This window comes from Euprymna scolopes, chromosome 3 (assembly GCF_053919585.1).
Source record: "Euprymna scolopes isolate OS-2025 chromosome 3, ASM5391958v1, whole genome shotgun sequence".
NCBI lineage: Eukaryota > Metazoa > Mollusca > Cephalopoda > Sepiida > Sepiolidae > Euprymna > Euprymna scolopes.
In genome coordinates, this window is record NC_136484.1 from 54628599 (window position 1) to 54634598 (window position 6000).

Genomic DNA, 6000 nt, shown 5'->3' on the forward strand with positions numbered 1-6000 from the left:
TCAACTTGGTAGATAAACATTTATGGACGAGAAAAAAAAAAAAAAAAAAAATTTAAGCTAGCATTTAATACAACAGAAATACATAAATTAAATACTGAAATAAAATGTAGTTATTAATATTTGAATCTTAAAATAAAAAGTGCGAATTAATAGAGAAAATCACTTATCACAACAACGCATTCCGTCTCCAAACTAGTGAAGAATTTAACTTTTAATAGCGTTCAGAAGATTTTTTTTTTAAATTAACCGTTAAGAGAAAGCGTGATTTTATTCTGAACTTTAACTAATCACGTTTTAAGCAACTTATGATATAAAACAAAATCGGATGGGGGGAGGGGGGGGGTTTCTTCCGAAGTTAGTTGGTGACGTTATAAGTAATGCGAGATAAGATGGGAGCCAGAAATTAGGGGTGGGGGACTGAAAATGATAATATAATGGATTGATTATACAATATTTAAGATCAACTTGGTAGATAAACATTTATGGACGAGAAAAAAAAAAAAAAAAAAAAAATTAAAGCTAGCATTTAATACAACAGAAATACATAAATTAAATACTGAAATAAAATGTAGTTATTAATATTTGAATCTTAAAATAAAAAGTGCGAATTAATAGAGAAAATCACTTATCACAACAACGCATTCCGTCTCCAAACTAGTGAAGAATTTAACTTTTAATAGCGTTCAGAAGATTTTTTTTTTAAATTAACCGTTAAGAGAAAGCGTGATTTTATTCTGAACTTTAACTAATCACGTTTTAAGCAACTTATGATATAAAACAAAATCGGATGGGGGGAGGGGGGGGGTTTCTTCCGAAGTTAGTTGGTGACGTTATAAGTAATGCGAGATAAGATGGGAGCCAGAAATTAGGGGTGGGGGACTGAAAATGATAATATAATGGATTGATTATACAATATTTAAGATCAACTTGGTAGATAAACATTTATGGACGAGAAAAAAAAAAAAAAAAAAAATTAAAGCTAGCATTTAATACAACAGAAATACATAAATTAAATACTGAAATAAAATGTAGTTATTAATATTTGAATCTTAAAATAAAAAGTGCGAATTAATAGAGAAAATCACTTATCACAACAACGCATTCCGTCTCCAAACTAGTGAAGAATTTAACTTTTAATAGCGTTCAGAAGATTTTTTTTTTAAATTAACCGTTAAGAGAAAGCATGATTTTATTCTGAACTTTAACTAATCACGTTTTAAGCAACTTATGATATAAAACAAAATCGGATGGGGGGGGGGGGTTTCTTCCGAAGTTAGTTGGTGACGTTATAAGTAATGCGAGATAAGATGGGAGCCAGAAATTAGGGGTGGGGGACTGAAAATGATAATATAATGGATTGATTATACAATATTTAAGATCAACTTGGTAGATAAACATTTATGGACGAGAAAAAAAAAAAAAAAAAAAAATTAAAGCTAGCATTTAATACAACAGAAATACATAAATTAAATACTGAAATAAAATGTAGTTATTAATATTTGAATCTTAAAATAAAAAGTGCGAATTAATAGAGAAAATCACTTATCACAACAACGCATTCCGTCTCCAAACTAGTGAAGAATTTAACTTTTAATAGCGTTCAGAAGATTTTTTTTTTAAATTAACCGTTAAGAGAAAGCGTGATTTTATTCTGAACTTTAACTAATCACGTTTTAAGCAACTTATGATATAAAACAAAATCGGATGGGGGGAGGGGGGGGGTTTCTTCCGAAGTTAGTTGGTGACGTTATAAGTAATGCGAGATAAGATGGGAGCCAGAAATTAGGGGTGGGGGACTGAAAATGATAATATAATGGATTGATTATACAATATTTAAGATCAACTTGGTAGATAAACATTTATGGACGAGAAAAAAAAAAAAAAAAAAAAAAAAAAATTAAAGCTAGCATTTAATACAACAGAAATACATAAATTAAATACTGAAATAAAATGTAGTTATTAATATTTGAATCTTAAAATAAAAAGTGCGAATTAATAGAGAAAATCACTTATCACAACAACGCATTCCGTCTCCAAACTAGTGAAGAATTTAACTTTTAATAGCGTTCAGAAGATTTTTTTTTTAAATTAACCGTTAAGAGAAAGCGTGATTTTATTCTGAACTTTAACTAATCACGTTTTAAGCAACTTATGATATAAAACAAAATCGGATGGGGGGAGGGGGGGGGGTTTCTTCCGAAGTTAGTTGGTGACGTTATAAGTAATGCGAGATAAGATGGGAGCCAGAAATTAGGGGTGGGGGACTGAAAATGATAATATAATGGATTGATTATACAATATTTAAGATCAACTTGGTAGATAAACATTTATGGACGAGAAAAAAAAAAAAAAAAAAAAAATTAAAGCTAGCATTTAATACAACAGAAATACATAAATTAAATACTGAAATAAAATGTAGTTATTAATATTTGAATCTTAAAATAAAAAGTGCGAATTAATAGAGAAAATCACTTATCACAACAACGCATTCCGTCTCCAAACTAGTGAAGAATTTAACTTTTAATAGCGTTCAGAAGATTTTTTTTTTAAATTAACCGTTAAGAGAAAGCGTGATTTTATTCTGAACTTTAACTAATCACGTTTTAAGCAACTTATGATATAAAACAAAATCGGATGGGGGGAGGGGGGGGGTTTCTTCCGAAGTTAGTTGGTGACGTTATAAGTAATGCGAGATAAGATGGGAGCCAGAAATTAGGGGTGGGGGACTGAAAATGATAATATAATGGATTGATTATACAATATTTAAGATCAACTTGGTAGATAAACATTTATGGACGAGAAAAAAAAAAAAAAAAATTAAAGCTAGCATTTAATACAACAGAAATACATAAATTAAATACTGAAATAAAATGTAGTTATTAATATTTGAATCTTAAAATAAAAAGTGCGAATTAATAGAGAAAATCACTTATCACAACAACGCATTCCGTCTCCAAACTAGTGAAGAATTTAACTTTTAATAGCGTTCAGAAGATTTTTTTTTTAAATTAACCGTTAAGAGAAAGCGTGATTTTATTCTGAACTTTAACTAATCACGTTTTAAGCAACTTATGATATAAAACAAAATCGGATGGGGGGGGGGGTTTCTTCCGAAGTTAGTTGGTGACGTTATAAGTAATGCGAGATAAGATGGGAGCCAGAAATTAGGGGTGGGGGACTGAAAATGATAATATAATGGATTGATTATACAATATTTAAGATCAACTTGGTAGATAAACATTTATGGACGAGAAAAAAAAAAAAAAAAAAAAAAATTAAAGCTAGCATTTAATACAACAGAAATACATAAATTAAATACTGAAATAAAATGTAGTTATTAATATTTGAATCTTAAAATAAAAAGTGCGAATTAATAGAGAAAATCACTTATCACAACAACGCATTCCGTCTCCAAACTAGTGAAGAATTTAACTTTTAATAGCGTTCAGAAGATTTTTTTTTTAAATTAACCGTTAAGAGAAAGCGTGATTTTATTCTGAACTTTAACTAATCACGTTTTAAGCAACTTATGATATAAAACAAAATCGGATGGGGGGAGGGGGGGGGGTTCTTCCGAAGTTAGTTGGTGACGTTATAAGTAATGCGAGATAAGATGGGAGCCAGAAATTAGGGGTGGGGGACTGAAAATGATAATATAATGGATTGATTATACAATATTTAAGATCAACTTGGTAGATAAACATTTATGGACGAGAAAAAAAAAAAAAAAAAAAATTAAAGCTAGCATTTAATACAACAGAAATACATAAATTAAATACTGAAATAAAATGTAGTTATTAATATTTGAATCTTAAAATAAAAAGTGCGAATTAATAGAGAAAATCACTTATCACAACAACGCATTCCGTCTCCAAACTAGTGAAGAATTTAACTTTTAATAGCGTTCAGAAGATTTTTTTTTTAAATTAACCGTTAAGAGAAAGCGTGATTTTATTCTGAACTTTAACTAATCACGTTTTAAGCAACTTATGATATAAAACAAAATCGGATGGGGGGGGGGGGTTTCTTCCGAAGTTAGTTGGTGACGTTATAAGTAATGCGAGATAAGATGGGAGCCAGAAATTAGGGGTGGGGGACTGAAAATGATAATATAATGGATTGATTATACAATATTTAAGATCAACTTGGTAGATAAACATTTATGGACGAGAAAAAAAAAAAAAAAAAAAAAATTAAAGCTAGCATTTAATACAACAGAAATACATAAATTAAATACTGAAATAAAATGTAGTTATTAATATTTGAATCTTAAAATAAAAAGTGCGAATTAATAGAGAAAATCACTTATCACAACAACGCATTCCGTCTCCAAACTAGTGAAGAATTTAACTTTTAATAGCGTTCAGAAGATTTTTTTTTTAAATTAACCGTTAAGAGAAAGCGTGATTTTATTCTGAACTTTAACTAATCACGTTTTAAGCAACTTATGATATAAAACAAAATCGGATGGGGGGAGGGGGGGGTTTCTTCCGAAGTTAGTTGGTGACGTTATAAGTAATGCGAGATAAGATGGGAGCCAGAAATTAGGGGTGGGGGACTGAAAATGATAATATAATGGATTGATTATACAATATTTAAGATCAACTTGGTAGATAAACATTTATGGACGAGAAAAAAAAAAAAAAAAAAAAAATTAAAGCTAGCATTTAATACAACAGAAATACATAAATTAAATACTGAAATAAAATGTAGTTATTAATATTTGAATCTTAAAATAAAAAGTGCGAATTAATAGAGAAAATCACTTATCACAACAACGCATTCCGTCTCCAAACTAGTGAAGAATTTAACTTTTAATAGCGTTCAGAAGATTTTTTTTTTAAATTAACCGTTAAGAGAAAGCGTGATTTTATTCTGAACTTTAACTAATCACGTTTTAAGCAACTTATGATATAAAACAAAATCGGATGGGGGGAGGGGGGGGGTTTCTTCCGAAGTTAGTTGGTGACGTTATAAGTAATGCGAGATAAGATGGGAGCCAGAAATTAGGGGTGGGGGACTGAAAATGATAATATAATGGATTGATTATACAATATTTAAGATCAACTTGGTAGATAAACATTTATGGACGAGAAAAAAAAAAAAAAAAAAAAAAATTAAAGCTAGCATTTAATACAACAGAAATACATAAATTAAATACTGAAATAAAATGTAGTTATTAATATTTGAATCTTAAAATAAAAAGTGCGAATTAATAGAGAAAATCACTTATCACAACAACGCATTCCGTCTCCAAACTAGTGAAGAATTTAACTTTTAATAGCGTTCAGAAGATTTTTTTTTTAAATTAACCGTTAAGAGAAAGCGTGATTTTATTCTGAACTTTAACTAATCACGTTTTAAGCAACTTATGATATAAAACAAAATCGGATGGGGGGAGGGGGGGGGTTTCTTCCGAAGTTAGTTGGTGACGTTATAAGTAATGCGAGATAAGATGGGAGCCAGAAATTAGGGGTGGGGGACTGAAAATGATAATATAATGGATTGATTATACAATATTTAAGATCAACTTGGTAGATAAACATTTATGGACGAGAAAAAAAAAAAAAAAAAAAAAAAAAAATTAAAGCTAGCATTTAATACAACAGAAATACATAAATTAAATACTGAAATAAAATGTAGTTATTAATATTTGAATCTTAAAATAAAAAGTGCGAATTAATAGAGAAAATCACTTATCACAACAACGCATTCCGTCTCCAAACTAGTGAAGAATTTAACTTTTAATAGCGTTCAGAAGATTTTTTTTTTAAATTAACCGTTAAGAGAAAGCGTGATTTTATTCTGAACTTTAACTAATCACGTTTTAAGCAACTTATGATATAAAACAAAATCGGATGGGGGGAGGGGGGGGGGGTTTCTTCCGAAGTTAGTTGGTGACGTTATAAGTAATGCGAGATAAGATGGGAGCCAGAAATTAGGGGTGGGGGACTGAAAATGATAATATAATGGATTGATTATACAATATTTAAGATCAAC